The sequence below is a fragment of the Piliocolobus tephrosceles genome, chromosome 14 (genome assembly GCF_002776525.5).
Source record: "Piliocolobus tephrosceles isolate RC106 chromosome 14, ASM277652v3, whole genome shotgun sequence".
Classification (NCBI taxonomy): Eukaryota; Metazoa; Chordata; class Mammalia; order Primates; family Cercopithecidae; genus Piliocolobus; species Piliocolobus tephrosceles.
Genome location: NC_045447.1, coordinates 38,886,796 through 38,904,702, shown reverse-complemented (window position 1 = coordinate 38,904,702; position 17,907 = coordinate 38,886,796). Strand labels below are relative to the sequence as shown.

General features: G+C 38.4%; 1 protein-coding gene across 5 annotated transcripts in view; it reads left to right on the top strand.

Moving 5' to 3' along the window:
* The window catches only part of INVS (inversin), a 234,441-nt gene that overhangs the window by 87,065 nt on the left and 129,469 nt on the right, over positions 1-17,907 (top strand). Inside the window, exon 4 of one of the 5 annotated variants that reach the window (XM_023202717.2) lies at positions 17,461-17,549. The exons of the other annotated variants lie outside the window; for them this stretch is intronic. The gene's annotated coding sequence lies outside the window, so the exon portion shown is untranslated. The remainder of the gene's footprint in view (positions 1-17,460; positions 17,550-17,907) is intronic. 5 annotated transcript variants of the gene reach the window in all.

Genomic DNA, 17,907 nt, shown 5'->3' with positions numbered 1-17,907 from the left:
ACTTCATAAAATAAGCTGGGAAACTGTCTCATCTTCTTCTATTATTTATAAAGTTGAGTAAGATTGGCATTATTTCTTTCTTAAGTTTTTTATAGAATTTACCAGTGAAACTACATAGTCCTGCTGGAGTTTTTTCTTTTCAATTCAGTAGGAAGGTTTTTTGGCAACAAACCTACTTTCTTTTATAGATTTAGACTTTTCAGATTTTATTTCTTCTTATCTCCATTTTAGTATGTTGTTTTTTTCAATGATTTCTCCAAGGCCCCTCAGGAAGGAATTTAAAACAAAAAATGATGGTCAGAATTCAGTCCTCAGTTCTCCTTTATCTGAGGCCTGTGTGATAGCTGTTGCCATTTTTCATCTGGTGGGAGTTTCTGACAAACAACTCAGGAACATATGTTAAGATGTTATCTTTTACTTTCCATGGGACACCAAAATACCTTGTGACTCTGGCTTGCTTGGGAAACTGTTTTTACTATCTTCTTGTTTATCAGGTAACTCATTTACTTTTCAAGGCTAGCTGGGTGCCTGGACCTTCCCTCAAAGGGACTCAAAATGGTTCCTTTACTTCCATGCTGAGGGGGGCCCAGCAGGTCCTTGAAAGGGGTCGCTGTTCTATCTCAATCTTTTTCTAGCTTCTTATGCTAGAATCTTAGGTCAATGATTTTATATAATCATTGTTATGATAAAATTGTTATAAAATATTATATATTTGTATGTAATATATAAATATATTATTTATAATTACCTAATTGTATATGTAGTTTTCTTAAATACATATAATTATTTAAGTCTGTGAAATTTTCCTAACCACCGCTTTAGCTGCAACTCACAAGTTTTGCTATGTTGCATTTTCTTCAAGTTTGAAATTCTGAGGTGAGAAAACACACTCCACATGTTTGGGTTTTTTTCTGCTCTCTCACTCAACACAGCAATCAACACAGAAGACTTCAGTGACCAAATATATGGAGACCTCTCCACCAGCAAGCAAGCAGTCAGTTCTGTAGCAGATACCCAGCTGGATATCCCCTAATTCAATTCTAACACTATCTACCCAGAGATGGTATCAGATCCCACAGATTGAGGGCTCAGTCTCCAGACTGCCTCATGCTTCAGACACCAGTTACAAGTCAAGGTCCCCTGAACTTCTGACCAAACTGGCTTCAAGTTGGGGTTCCCACGACTCCCTGTTTAGTTTCAATTACTTTGCTAGAGTGGCTCACAGAACTCAGGGAAACATGTTTACTAGTTAATTACAAAGGATATATTAAAAGATACAAACAAACAGCCAGTTGAAGAGATACATGGGCTGGGTACCACAGCTCATGCCTGTAATCCCAGCACTTTGGGAAGTTGAGGCAAGAGGATCCCTTAATCCCAGGAGTTAGAGACCAGCCTGGGCAATATTGAGAAACCTGACTCTATCAAAATAAATAAATAAAATAGAAAAAAGAACAGATAAGCTACATAATGCAAGGTATAGAAGGGTCCCAAGCACAGAGCTTCTGTCTCTGTGGAGTGGGGTGCACCACTCTCCCAGCATATGGATGAATTTCTTGTTCACCTTCCTATAAGCCCCCACATGTTCAGCTATCCTGTACCCCATCCTTTTGGGTCTTTTATGGAGACTTCATTGGATAGGCATGATTAATAACCATGTAGAAATGTGATTGAGCCAAAAAGGTGTGATCTAATTGTAATAGACTGAGGGGGGAAACCCATTAAGGCCTGTCTGTTCAGATTCATCTTGGCCTCTCTGTGCAGCATTCCTTCCTCCAGGGTATGGGGCAAAAACTCTTTTGAAACAGAGGTCTTGTAACATACAGTCAGACAAGGTAGGTCAGAGAATTTCTTTATGACCAGAGGCGGAGGAAGAGTAGAGTATATTTTCAATTTCTGAGGCCTGCCTTGGAGAGAAAAGGGAGCAGATGAAAGGAAAGCAGGAGAAGGTCAGAGAGAGATTGTTTTCTGAGGCCTGTTTCTGAGGCCTAAAGCACCCAACATTTTAACAAAAGACCATAACAAGGTCTGTGGGAGTTAAGAGCCAGAAACCATGGACATAAATCTATATCTATATCTATATCACCATGAAAATCAGATAATTAATTTTATACAATACTATCCTCAGACCCTATTATTATCCCAAAAATATCCTTAGGTATTAAGTTCAGAATCATACATTGCCTTTGTCAAAGCTATTTAGTCTCCTTCAGTCTAGAAAAGTTTCTTAATCTTTCATCAACTTTAATGGTGTTGACACATTTGAAGATTAAGGGCTAGAATTTTGTTTTTGTTTTTGTTTTTTTGTTGTTGTTGTTTTTTTGTTTTTGAGATAGAATTTTGCTCTTCTTATCCAGGCTGGAGTGCAATGGTGCGATCTCGGCTCACCACAACTTTTGCCTCCCAGGTTCAAGCTATTTTCCTGCCTCCAGAGTAGCTGGGATTACAGACATGCACCACCACGTCCCGCTAATTTGGTATTTTTAGTAGAGACAGGGTTTCTCCATGTTGGTCAGGCTGGTCTCAAACTCCCGACTTCAGGCGATCCACCCTCCTCGGCCTCCCAAAGTACTGGGATTACAGACGTGAAGATGTGAGCCACCGCCGCCCGGCCATTTTTTTTTTTTTTTTTTTTGGAGACAGAGTCTTGCTTTGTCACCAGGCTGGAGTGCAGTGGCACAATCTCGGCTCACTGCTGCCCCCACCTCTGGGGTTCAAGCAATTCTTCTCCCTCAGCCTCCTGAGTAGCTGGGACTACAGGCATGTACCATCACGCCCAGATAATTTTTGTGTTTTTAGTAGAGACAGGGTTTCACCATGTTGGCCAGGATGGTCTCGATCTCCTGACCTCGTGATCCGCCTGCCTTGGCCTCCCAAAGTGCTGGGATTACAGGTGGAAGCCACCACGCCTGGCCCTGGCTACATATTTTGTATAATGTCCCTCAATCTGGGTTTGTTAGGTATCTTCTCATGATTAGATTTGTGTTGTTCATGTTGGCAGAGACATCATAGAAGTAGTGCTGTGTTCTTCTTATTGAATCCTATTTTGTGTCACAAAATTTTGATGTTTTTCATCACTAATTATGTTCACTTGCTCAATTAAGGTACTTTTCTTTATATTAACCATGCTTTGGATTCACTGAGATTCTTGGATATAAAAGTTGATATTTTTACCAAATTTAAATCATTTCTCAAATACTCTAATCTGTTCCATTCTCTCTTCTTCTGGGACAAAATTACACATAATGTTAGATTTTTCTATATTGTCCTACAGATCATTGAGGTTTTATTGATTTTTGAAAAATCTCTTCCTTGTCTTCAAATTTAATTATTTAATTATTTCTGTTGATCTAAACTGAAATTTATTGGCCTGTTCTTCTGTTTTTCAGTCTACTATTAAGTCTATGCTATGATTTTTACATTTCAGATATAGTACTTTCCAATTCTAGAATTTCCAGTTGGTTCTTTTTATGTAATTTTTCTCTGCTGAGATTTCCTCATTTGCTTGGTAATTATGACCATCTTTTTCTGTTAAGTCTTTAACCGTATTTATAAAGCTATTGTAAATTCTTTGTGTGCTAATTCCAACATCTGGGTTATCTTAAGATCTATTTATTTTGTTTTTTCTCTTAAAATTGAGTCCTGTTTTTCTGTTTGTTTGCACATGGAGTAATTTTTTATAGTATACTCAGAATTGTGGGTGATACCTTGTAGGGACTCTTGATTCTGTTATCTTCCTCTAAAGAATGTTGACTTTTTGTTTTGTAAAAGTTAAAGCTGACTAATTACACTGAACTTGTTGAATGTCTCGATTTTTCCCTTAGTCTAGTTGAATCTATTAGACCAGGTCCACAGTCCTGGTACATAGTCTATACTTCTAAGGCATGGCCCTTCTGAGATTTCAATGGGAAGTCTGACTCCAAATTCTACCCCTTTGCCTTGGGTAGTAGCTGAAATCTCTGATCAGCTCTTCAACTTTCCTTTTGTGGGTTTCTGCAGACATCTTGGAGTCTCCCATACATTGTCAATTCAGGGATCAGCCAAGGATTTTAAGGGAGTCTGTATGCATATATGGGGCTTCCCCACTTTGGCTCTTTTTTTTTTTTTTTTGAGACGGAGTCTCGCTCTGTCGCCCAGACTGGAGTGCAGTGGCTGGATCTCTGCTCACTGCAAGCTCCACCTCCCGAGTTTATGCCATTCTCCTGCCTCAGCCTCCCGAGTAGCTGGGACTATAGGCGCCCGCCACCTCACCCGGCTAGTTTTTTGTATTTTTTAGTAGAAACGGGGTTTCACTGTGTTAGCCAGGATGGTCTCGATCTCCTGACCTCATGATCCACCCGTCTTGGCCTCCCAAAGTGCTGGGATTACAGGCTTGAGCCACCGCACCCAGCCCTCTCTTTGGCTCTTTTACCCATCTCTTTTATTCCATCATTCTAATCTGATTTACCACATCTAATGTCTAATCAACTGAAGTAACCTACCAATCTTCCTGATTCAAGGCTTTGCCCTCTTCAAACCATTCCTCACACTGCCGCCAGATTTCATTCACTCATTTATTCATTTAACAAATAGTCAATGAGTACTTTCCTAAAAGATAATACTGTCAAGCAGTCAAGCTACTGCAGCTGCTAGGCTGGCTTGCCACATAGATTCAGCTGGTAAAAAGACCATAAGTCCAAATTGATTTAGACAGTTTATTGCTTATGGCACAGCAGGCAGCATGAGCTTCATGTTTGCATTGGTTCTCCTTGCCCCCAAGTCCCATAAGGGTGATATGGACCCTTTGCAGGTCCAGGTAGATGCTGCAAAGGCAGAGGGTCAGTGTCATACCTGAGGAAACTTGAACTTAAAAAACCTCCAATCTTACATCAAGGCTGTGAGCAAACCTACCTATCCTTTGCCACCAAATGAAACATTATCTTTATTATCCTGGTTAGCAAACAAATCTGTCCTCTAACCTGAAGGGAGGTACCATTTCTAGCTTCCAAAGCAACTAGTTATGCAGACATCTTTGAAAATATAGTCCAAATTACCAGATATGCAGAAACGTGATAGAGAGTTGCTTCCAAACAAGTACAAGGAGAAAGCAAACCACTTAGGTCAAGTTTTGAGATTGATTTCAGAGATATCAGAAATGTGTCCATCTGCTCCCCAACCCCAGTTATCATTCTCCTTTCTATCTGCAAAGATAAAAGAATCTCAACCACTTGCTACTTATAGACATAAATTTCCACGAAAGGTTTTAAATATTTCATCACACAACAAGATATAAGACTGGAAACTAGTATTACCTTGGAAGTGTTGGGCTAGCACTCCTTTACACTAAACTGGAAAGGTATAGTTTGCAAAAGCAGGCATTACCTGTTTATAATTAGCAATTTATGTGTTAAACAACTATCCAAAGGAATTGAGTTAGGTATAATCAGAAGAGGAAGAGACTAGAGATATGCACTACTATGGTTCTAGCTACAAGGGCCTTACACCCAAGATAAGGAGAATGGGCACATATACTTAAAGAGGGCATAATCTTACAAGCCATTGTTAGTATGCTGAGTGTCCCATACAAGCGAGTCTGGCCATAGTGCTTCTCATATTCAGAGGTGGGAACAATCATTAGGGGATGCTTTTCTAGGACATTTCAGTTTCCATTATTCTTCTGACTGGATGTTGAAAAGCAGTTATTACAATAGTTTTTTTTTTTTATTTTGACTTCCTGATGCATCTGCAGATGTGCACTGAACTTAACACTGTAGTCACAATGATGGCTTTACATCATTTAGGGAGTCATTCCTTAAGCCTAGCTAGAGTCCTTCCACTTACTTTATAAGTACATAATTCCCTGTGTTAAAGTCTTTCCTGCCCAAAATACCTAAATGGCTTCTGTTTCCTGTACTGAACCTGCCTAATACATGGAGGAATTGAAATTTCAGGTGGGTCTTAAAGAAATGGTCAACTTTTGACATAGAATGAGAACCCAGAGAGAACTTCAGGCAGAGGGAATAGAGTGAGCAAAGATTAAAAGGCAGAAATGGCCATGGCATTTTTGAGAACCATTGAGGAAGTTGATTACAGAAGAGAATGATAGAGTTTCCTATTATACAAATTTCTTTATTTCCTGTCGAATCCTAAATTTTTTCATCTCTTTTCCTTTTCCACTTCCTTTTTTTCTTTCTCTCTTCCCTCTCCTTTCTTTCCGTGTATCACTTGTCTACCCCTTTAACCTTCCATGTCACACAGTAGCATTCATAGACATTGCTTACTTATTTTGATGGTCTTCAGAATTAAATAAGTTGCTGTACCTCCAAAGTTTTTGTTCTTTCCACTGAATATTCCACTATTAGGTCAGAAGGCTCATTCTTGAATTTGGCTCTATTACTAAGCAGACTCATTCATAAATTTAGTCTCCTTAGACTAACTAGATTTATTGTGGGCTACCAGAAATCCTAGATGTGCATGACTGCACTTGGAAGCTTTGAGCTTTACAGCCCTGTTTACTGCCACCTGATTCTAACCAGAGCAATATCTCTTATCCATTGGCAGAAAAGAGTTAAGGATGTGATAGGGAATTTGAGTTAGTGGTGGGCATGAAAGTAATGTGATGGGCTTGTAGAAGATGAGTGCAAGGCATGTTGGAGGCAATAACATAGATATTTCACCATAGCTCTCAGCAAATTATCTCTCCTGAGGTACAAAACATAAAATCCAACATACATTTGATGTTTAGCATCTATAGCATTTGGTGAGCCATTGTGAAGCACATACCAGTTACTTTTGATAAAGTAGCTTGAAAGAAGTCTTGATTTTTTAAAAAAATTCTTGCTTCAAACATACCACATAATTTTGTTTTCCTGCCCCATTTTCTGTTATTCATTCTCAATGTTTTATATTGGCTATTACTCAGTAGCTTAACTTCTTGTTGTTAATAACTGTAGTCCCAGGTAACTTTTTCTTTGGCTTTGTGAACATTTTTTTCCCAAGTTTATTTTATCCAGGCTAGGTATTTCGCAGCTCTGTATTTCTTATAAAAAGAAATACAAATTATAATAGCTAAAATGAACCTTGAAAAGCATTTAGTGCAGCATTTCCCAAAGCTTACTTTTTTTTCTTTTTCTTTTTCTTTTTTTTTTGAGACAAAGTCTCACTCTATCATCTAGGCTGGAGTGCATTGGCACGATCTGGGCTCACTGTAACCTCCGCCTCCCAGTTCAAGCGATTCTCCTGCCTCAGCCTCCCAAGTAGCTGGGATTACAGGCGTGCACCACCATGCCCGGCTAATTTTTGTATTTTTAGTAGAGACAGGGTTTTACCATGTTGGCCAGGTTGGTCTTAACTCCTGACCTCAGGTGATCTGCCCGCCTCAGGCTCCCAAAGTGCTGGGATTACAGGTGTGAGCCACTGCGCCCAGTCCTAAAGCTTTTTTCTTAAAGTAATATTCCCATGTATGTTGTGTGAAAGAAAAGGGTCCCATGGTCAGATAAGTTTAGGAAATACTGCATGGTTCCTCCTTGAAAATTTAGCATGTATAAGCATTCTAGAAGCTCTGAGAAGTTGCACAGTAACGTAACCCATTAATTTTTTAAGTCTAAAATTTCTCATAATCATTTGATCCCAATACCTTTTTTTTTCAGCATAAACTAACAGTACTTAAGGAAACAGTGATCTGTAAAACACTTTGGTAAATAAAATACTAGTTTATAACTTAATTGAATTTCCTCATTTCACAATTGAGGAAACTGAGGCCCAGAAAGTTGTTACTCATCACATCTAAAAACAATGCCTTACACAAAGTAGGTACTCAGTAATTGTTTGATAAATTGAATGATATATTTATGTTTAGATAACTAGTTAGAGCCAGGATGAAAACCCAGCTGTCCTGACAAGTTAGACCTATAGCATTTAATAATGATAATACAGTTCATTTCTATTCACTGCTATTTAAGCTGATGACAAAAACATCTTATAATTGCTATATAAAAAAACATCATATGCTGGTTTAAAAGGCAAACTAAAGAAGTTGAATAGTTGGCTGATGTTTTAAATCGACTTAGACCACAGTTATCTATCTCTTTAGTTTTTAACAGTGTCAAATACTGGTCTCTTGATATTGTTCAGAGCACTCTGGGTTTTGAAAAACCAGTTCAAGTATGTGCTAAGGCATCTGAAAGGGGAATTTTCTGAAGCTTTTTCTATTCCCATGATTCTCACAAGATTCTTCAATTCATTCTAGTCTAGAAAGTAATGGATCTTCCATAAAGATGTGCTAATCCCAAGGTGATCACAAAAAAACAAATTTTCCCACCTCTAAACAGGTTTCCTTTTTTGTTGTTGTTTCGCTACTTTTTTTTAAAGTATGCTTTGTGCGTTATACCCAAAATAATGTTTCTTTTTTATATAAAATATTGTGCTATATATAAGAAATACCTCAGGATTTCTGTGTTTTAGGACTCCATTTTGGCATGATATTTTTTGGTCATTACCTACGTAGCTATGTCATATTTTAATATCACCAAAGAAAATATCTTAAAATGAAATTCTTGAATTGTGTTTGACCTTTCCGGTTGACAGTCAGCTTAAATTATATAGTGTCTCCCATTATCTCACAACAGATGTCATCTCTTAGGAATGCTTCCTTTCGTTAAAGAAGACACTGTGACAATAGGAAAAGGATGTGGGGTGAAAAAAAAAAGTCGTGTATCTTTTGTTTATCTGCAAAAGTCTGTGCATAGTTTTTATTGCTGAAAATAAACATGTATCATGATTGGTGTATGGGGGTTCACATTAGTATCAGAAGTTTTTATGGCCACTCTGCTGGTGATCCAGTATATTGTGCTGTGTTTTCTCAACTGCCTTTGTAAACACAGTAGCCTTAATAGATCATTTTGAAAGAAGCTGCCATCCTGCTGCATCTGTTGGTAGCCTTTCTCAGGTTTCTGACATATCCTTAATCTGATGCTCAGCCTTGTCATTTGGATCAATAGTAAACTAGATAAGATGTCTTCTACTTGCAAGGCTATGGCTATAAAAGGTATTTGAAAAATAAATTCACTTTTTATGTCCATGCCACAAACCTGGGGAGTACTAATTTGTCATTTGTCTCTCCATCTGTCTGTAAACAGTCAGTTAAATTGGTTATTGATGAGAGTAAGGTGAATTATACTTGAAACAAGAGTAATATAGAAATAAACTTCATAGTAAATGTCTTAGATTCGTACAAAAATGTGACATATTTTGGCTGTTGTCTTAACTTTATTCTCTAATTTAGAATAATGAGCAATTTGTTTTATATTTTCTATTCCAAATCATCAATAATAATAATAATGAATTATAATTATAAATTATACTTTACAAACCACTCACATATAGTATTTAATCTTGATAACCTCTATAAATATCCATTTTACAATTTGTAAAGCATTTGTTATTTATTCAAAAATGTTTATCTAGAGCCTACTGTAAATGAGGCACTGTGCTAGGCACTACAAATTCTCTGTACAAAAAAAAAATTGTGATGATAGAACATTTTAGAATTGTAGCATTTTAATGTTAGAAGGAATCCTAGAAATCATCTACTATTAACTTCTCGTTTTACACCACCATGTCTGCTAATATTTTTCTTTTTTTTTTTGTTGAGACAGAGTCTCGCTCTATCACCCAGGCTGGAGTGCAGTGGCCGGATCTCAGCTCACTGCAAGCTCCGCCTCCCGGGTTCCCGCCATTCTCCTGCCTCAGCCTCCTGAGTAGCTGGGACTACAGGCGCCCGCCACCTCGCCCGGCTAGATTTTTGTATTTTTTTTAGTAGAGACGGGGTTTCACCATGTTAGCCAGGATGGTCTCGATCTCCTGACCTCGTGATCCGCCCGTCTCGGCCTCCCAAAGTGCTGGGATTACAGGCTTGAGCCACCGCGCCCGGCCATATTTTTCTTTTTAGTAGAGACAGAGTTTCATCATGTTGGCCAGGCTAATTTCAAACTCCTGACCTCAGGTGATTCACCCGCCTCAGCCTCCCAAAGTGCTGGGATTATTGGCATGACCCACTGTGCACAGCTGTACAACTTATTTTTAAAACCACTGCTTATTTAAGATATACAGTTAGATGTATACTTTGATGAAAACTATAAAAATCCCCTCTCTTGTTAAACAAGAAAACTAAAAAGGATTAGAAGAGTTTTCACAGAAATGCTAGCAGAGCTTGTGTTAGGCTTAGGGTAATAAAATAGTCAGTAAACTTTTTTCTTACTTTGTTTTCCCAAATTTTAATAGTTCTTCAAAATTTTTAATATATGCAAAATGTATAATTTCTAATTTTTGATTGGGTTTCTAAAATGTATGTATGTTTATTTCCATTTGGTCCACAAAGGGCTTGAGGGAGATACTAAAACATTGATTTCAGAATTGTAGTGTGCTTGCACTTGGAAGAACAGTTAGATTAGAGTTAAAACATAGCTATACCAAACAGGACATCTACCCTGGCATAAATTACAAATTGACACAGCTAAAATAGTCTTTCATCTGCAAATCTTTATTTCTCACTTCAGCCACTAAGCTGTAGCATTATGCTTTCTCAACTCAGTTGCTTCTCTTAGTTTCAAATAAAAAGGTCTAGAATGGTGGCAGACAGATGAGGAGCAGTATAGAGTTCAGGGGTTGATTTGCAGATGGAGGTATGTTTTGATATAATTTTTTAAAGGTGGCTAAATTTGAGACTAGAAGATAACAGTTTTGAATTCAAGCATCATCACTGTGAGGATTTAGGCTACCATTTTGAAAATGGATAATAGTTACTAAGTCAGATTACTAGTTATGCTCAGCATTTGATTAAACCCTTTAATGAATGGCCTGAATGAGGTTCAGTAAAGGTTTTTTAGTATAATTGAATTTACTTATACATTTGTCTGTATATTTGTCTCTTTTCACCATCTAAGAAATCCCATCCATAGTATGGAACTGAAGTAGAGAACGCAACAGATGGATTCAATCAGTTCTTTGAAACAGTTCCCCCAAAGGCCCACATCTTCACAGAGTAGATGAATTGATTTTTCTAAACTGCATGCTAGGATCAATAAAACTAAGGTACATTGTTGGAAAACTAAAGATGGAGCCTACAAGACTTGGGGTGCTTCAAAGGAACCAGGAATTAGAAAAGATTTGTTGCATTTAGCTTCTGAGTTTAATATTAAAACATGATGTTTTAATAACTTGCTTGCAGTGTTGCTGAGAAGACTGGTCAGGGTCAGTAAAGAGAACAGGCTACACAGATTATCATGCACATCAAACAATGAGAACATTAGGAGCAAATGAAAGCTATTTTGTTTACAGAGACTACTTTTATGATGAGAGGAGAGCAATTATGGTATCTGAGAAAGAAACCAATATTTGTTGAGTACTCGTTGCGCACTAGTCCCTTTTTTTCTTTTTTGCCAATGGGAAATCTGAGGCTTTGAGAAGTAACTTGCTCACAGTTATTAATAATATAGCCAACGAAGTACCCAGATCTGACTGGTTCCAAAATCTATTCTCTTTTTATTACACCATACTGCCTCCCCATGGGGTAGCATTTCTGGATCCCCTAAAGTGAACATCAATATGCTAGGAAAATGAATTACTTGCACAGTATTGGGGAAAAGGAAATGGATGTAAAAACTATTACACTGTGGTTAAGGAAAATAAAAATTATTAGAAATTAAGTCATTGTTGAGTCTGTTAGAATAAAAAACATTTAGTTTTGAAGTAACTATAGAGAGTGGGTCTTCTGCCTTTTAGAATCATACTCAGAGTCAAAGAACATTAAGCTGGGTGGGCTTTAGATCATAATCCACCCTCCTCATTTTTCATGTGGGAGGAAATGGAGGCTAGGAAAAATTCAGTGATTTGCCTTTGGGTGTGGAGGTGTTCTGGCTGAGACCTCTCTCATGTCACTTCCTTGCTTAAATCCTTCAGTACTACTTCAGAAGACTGAAAGGAAAACCCAAACTCCTTGACCCTGCACTTCTCATCATCGAGTTCTTGCTTATCTTTTTGGCTTCAGCGTCCTGTGTCCCCAGTTCTACTCTATCTATCCTCAGACATACTGTGTATTTAAAGCTTTCATTCTAGTCACCTCTTTTTCATCCTCCACACACAATGTCCTTACACATTCAGCTTCCTTCCTACTTTAAGCTGACTTAATTGCATATACTTTCAACATGCAGCTCAGGCACTGTTGTCTCCAAGAAGCTTCTACTGACCCCTCAAAGCTGGGTTAGGTGCCCCTCTAAAGAGTTCTTACGACCGTGTGTCTTTACCTCTATCATAGAACTGATCTCATTGTACAACAGCAGTGAATAGCATTGCATATGGTTTCACTTTCTATTATGGTCAAAGTGAGGGATAGCGTGGGAGTTATTGGAGCGTGTAATAAGTGGATCTAAGAGACGTGATATACACAACTTACTAATGTTGGCTTCAGAATATCCATATAGGAGGAGCTTATGGGGACAAATTGATTGGAAGGAGTGGGAGTAACATTTGAAGTTGTCTTTATATAGCACTTTATATAAAATTCAGAAAATACTTATTGCCCTCCATATCAAAGAAATTGGGAGCAGGAACAAGATGGAGACATCGAGGAGTGCCAAAGTGTTAGTGATCCTAAGTTAAGATCCTGTTCAACTGCCATCTCTTTCATGAAGTCATCCTGTTCTAACCCCTTCCCTTCGTCACAAGGACATCTTGGGGAGGTCACAAGGAATGACTTTTAAGTACATCCTCTATCCTGTCTCTGTGGTCTGTTTTTGTACCCTTTTTATGCATTTACCCTTCCTTGCTTATAATATTGCATTGCATACGAGCATACATCTGTATAAAGCTTCCCCAACCCTTAGCATAGAGTCTGATACAGACTAATTACATAAAAAATAACCATTGAATGTTGAATGAATGGTTTAATTAGGTCAGTGCCTCTCAATGCCAGTTGCATTTTGTAATCACCTACCGAAAATTTAAGAAATATTAATTCCAAAGTCCCAGAAATTCTGATTTTATTGACTAGGATGGGAACAGACTTTTTTATTTTAAACTCCTAAGGATTGAGAACTCCTAGATTAGGTTCTTTGTTTCAACAGTGGTTCTCAAAGTTTAGGATTCTAGACCAGCGACACCAGCACTTCCCAGAAACTTGCTACAAATGCAGATTCTTGATCCCCACACCAGGCCTAGTGAATGAGAAACTCTGGGGGAGGGCCTCTGTATTTTCAAGGCCTCCAGCTGATCTTGATGCATGCTAGAGTTTGAGAACTACTTTTGCTAGAGTTTAAGACCAAAAAAAGTCATCCTTAAATAAAATACCAACTGTGAGAAACCAAATATACTTTATAATCATCCCAAAAGGTTGTACCAATTTAAAGCACCACTCTAAATAAATGAGAGTACCTCACAAGCACAACAGAATTGTCCTTGTGGAAATAAGCATCCCAGCATTTTATAACTTTTTTCAATATGTATTTTTGGTTAGTTTCCTATATGTAAAAGGCTCTCCAATGAAGGGATTAATTTTCATAATAATCTAAATAGGCTATATTAGTCAGGAAGAGCACATGAAAAATCTGGCATTGGATAAGGAAGCCTCAGAGTCAAGAATACCTTTCCATAATTTCCTCTCATAGAGAAAAGCCTTTTTTTTGACAGTAACATTTTCTCCTTCTTTCATTTGTGCTGTTTGACTACATGCCACTTGATAGCTCTGTCTATTCCTATGGAAACCAAGTTAGTGGATGGATCCAAGGCTTGGAGAAGGCACTGGGGGAAAATATTAGAAGAGTTCAGCCACAGAGCAACTAAAGATGTTGCCTTTCCCTCAGTCAAATCTTCTTTGAGAGCCAGAACCTATTTCAAGCCAGAGAGATGTTCTTGGCTGATGTATTGTCTAGCTGCTCTGCCAGATGGATGAACATCTTAAACTTGGAAAATAGCAAATAAAGCTCCTATTCTGTCTTTGGAGCACATTCTTAGCCTTTGCTTAGAGAATTATCAAATAACTAAAACATATATTTTTAAAGGTTCGCATAAGATGGCAGGTTAGTGATGTGGTTCTCATCATATTTGTTAAGTACTTAGAAATTTTAGCAATGAAACACAGAATTAAGCCTTGACAATCAGAAGTTTAAGTAAAGAGGAAGAATGCCAGTCACTGGAAAAAGCAATGCAGATTTCGTTTCATTTCTGTAGCTCAGTGAATTTATGTCTTTTCATGAGTTGATGGCTGTAATTGTTTGCTTCCGTATAAAATCACTTTAAAGACTAAGAAACCAGAGTACAAACAGACATCTAAATCAACTGAGATAAGAAAATTATCTAAGCATACAAGAAGGCACTCTCCTTTCTAATCCAGTTCTACTCCACATTTTATATGGCAGTGGTAACTAACTCATGATGGCATTGTAGTGAGCCATTTACGTGGATATTTATGTTATGTTTATATTTCAAGAAGGGTGTAGAGATTCATATTTCCAGTTTATATTCTTTGATTTATGTCACAAAATTAATGTCTTCTGAGAAACTAATTGAGGCAACTATTAATATAGATGCCTCATAAATCTATATCTTGAATCTAGCCATCTCTTCTAATCTTCAGATCTATATATATCTGCCCCCCACTCCCAACCTTTTCTTTTTGCTAGACCTCTGCATAGATTCTCTTCAGGTGCCTCAAACTCTACTTTAGGAAAAAAAAAAAAAAAAACCGAACTCAAAAATTTTCATCCCTAACCCTATTTTTTCTTCCATCTCTTCAGTTGTTGGCAACACCCTCCATCTGGTAGCCATTCAGGAATCTTCTTATGTTTTTCACTGATCTGTTCCCTTATTTCTATTTAACTCTCAACATTTCTATTGTGGATTGCTGTAATAACCCCCTTACTGCTCTGCTTGGCCTAAAGATTTGTTCCCCTCAAATCAGTGCTTCACATAACCTCCAGTGTCTTTTCTAAAAACCCAAATCCAGTCATGTCATTTCCTTCATAAATCTTCCCTTTTTCCTGTCTTAATTTGCTTGGGCTTCTATAACAAAAATACTTTAGACTGGATAGCTGGAACAACAGACATTTATTTCTCACAGTTCTGGAGGCTGGAGAGTCCAAGATCAAGGCACCAGCAGATTCTGTGTCTTGTGAGGGCCTGCTTCCTGCTTCATAGATGGCTGTCTTCTTGCTGTATCCTCATATGTCAGAAGGGAGTGAAAGAGCTCTCTGAGGTCTCTTTTTAGGGGTACTAATCCCATTTATGAACTCCACCCTCGTGATGTAATCATCTTCCAAATGTCCTGTATCCTAATACCATCACATTGGCAGTTAGAATTTCAACACATGAATTGGTGGGGTGGGGGTTGAGGGGACATATATATTCAGTCTATAGCACTCCTTTTCACCAATATGATCAACTTTAGGCTCCTTATCATAACATATTAGACTATCCATTTTATAACCCCTGCTCACCTCTCCAATCTTACTTTTTACTTCTTCTTACAGTGCATTTCTTTTCTTTCTTCTTTTTCTGAATTAGAGAAAGGGTCTCACTAATTCAGGCATAAGCCACCATACCTGGCCCTTACAATGCATTTCATATTACAGTAATATTGAATTATTTGCAGAGTTTGAGTTGTGATTTTACCCTAAATATAAGCTAAGAAGTTAGTCTGTTACTGTTTCATGGATGCTGACAATAGATATGAAACTCTGGGGTCAGAGACAAAGTTGTTTATTACTCACAGCACAGCAAAAAGAATGAGCACCACCTCTACGCTTCCCTTGCCAGAGAACATGTGGAAGTTACAGAGGCTGCACACAGTGGGTTTTATTCACAAATGAGGAACACCGAACTTCAGGAATCTACCACTTTTATTGTAAGCACTTAGTAAATCCAGAAGAAGACATTATCTCATCTCTCCAGTTGCTTGTTGCAAACACAACCCTGAAAAATTACCTAAGTAAAGAGTGGCCAAGACTTTGCATTCTTGGCATACCCAGTAAGAACATTTAGGAATGCTTCAGGCCCATGGTAGATTGACTCTTCCAACAACCACCCCTCAGCCCAGCATTGTCTTGACATGAGTATGCCACTACATCAGCTACTCTTATTAATCTTACCAAGAGAGACTAGGACCATCACTTTAATTTGTCTCATGCAGCACTTACTTAACAAGACTCCAAGTAGCAGGATAAAAACATCCTGTAATACTGGCTTCAACTATGTCCCTCAGTATCTTGGACTAAATCAACTGTAAATAAGCCCCAGAGGAGAAAGTAGATCTTACTTTATACAGCTGGGATGTAATCTAAGGCTGGTCTGTTATTTATTGAGACCCATGAAAGGGAATTTAGACTGACATGCTAATCTTTGGCCTCATTGCAGATAGTACAGGAGGTGCTGTATTACAGGGGCCAAAAAGCAACCCCCAAACCCAAAGGTGGAATATACCATGGCCTACTCTTTCCTACATACAAACATATAGCCTGAAGAGGCACAATTCACTTTATTTCAGGATTTGACTTTAAACTCGGATCACCATTACATTGATTTGTCTAAGCCACATGGGAAATATCACCAATAGTTGTTGCTTCAGTTGCCATGCATGGCATAATCCAAAGCTTCTTGCATGTCAGAAGAAGCATATGGATTTGTATACATCAGGTTAAAATAAGGTTGTGCCAGTCCCTCTACTTCCATGTATACAAGGGGGTCCACATTCAGGAGCTGTCATTGATAGTATCAAGCACAACAAAAGAATTAAGAACCACCAATGCCCATGTGAATTTTTCTGTTTCATAGCAAGCACATGGTCAGAGATGACACAGAAGCAGGTCAGATGGCTGGCCTCAGCTGCTGTTTGATTCAGGTAGCTAACTATATCTTTGTTTTGCCAGGATGCACTTGTTGATCCAGAGGAGAAAGAAAGTATTGATTGTCCTCCCCATCCCTGTACCTCTGAGGTCTCACGTGTACCCTTCCTAGGGAATGAAGTTGTTGCTTTCCTTCTTTGGCCACAGAGTTAATGTGTCCCATTCCCGTAGATATAACTTCCCCTTTTCTCCAACTGCCCCTGCTTGCACCCATACCTTGTAGAAGGGTAAGAGTGCATATGGGACAAATTTAGAAACCTATTATGCCTTCCATTTTGGCCTATGTGGACCACTATAGAAGGACTCAGTGAGCAGGGCACTCAATCAGATGGTCATTATGGATATTTATGATCTAGGACCATATCAGTTGAACAAAATGAATCCAGGTGGGTAAACCAGAATTAAGCTTGAATCTCTAAGCCCCCTTTTGGCTGGCTGCCACCCAAGGGATATATGAAACAAAGCAGCCTAAGTTTGCTTTTGGGAAAATGAAAGAAGCATGATAACCAGGGTTGGGCCAGGTAGAATCCCAAATTTTCAAAATAGGTGTATATAATCCCCCACTCCTTTTGTCCTGATTATTTCCCAGGAGGCTACAAGGATGAAATGAACCCTTTCTGAAGGTGGCCACAGTTAGTAAGCAAACTGCTTCATACAGGAGTGTTGGACCAGGAGGAGGTAAGAGAGGTGGAACCAGAAATCTTTTTGAGTTGATTTTCAAGAAGGCCATTCCGAGCTCTCAACAATTCCAAATACCTGAGAATGGTAGGGAGCATGGAATGTCCGTTAAATACCTAACTATTGGCTCCTTGTTAGGCATATCATGGTCAGACTATAGAAGATCGAGGAACCCCGAAACATGGTCCTCAGTGCTATAGCTTGAATAGGCTAATCAGACTGGAGCAGTGACTCCATGTGGTGGAGCAGCAACACCATAACCTGAAAAATGTCTATGGTGGAAAGGCACGAGGTGAGCCCAAGAGAAGGTAACAGAGGTCCCTGCTGGGAAGGGGCAAGGGCAATCCTCCATGTAATG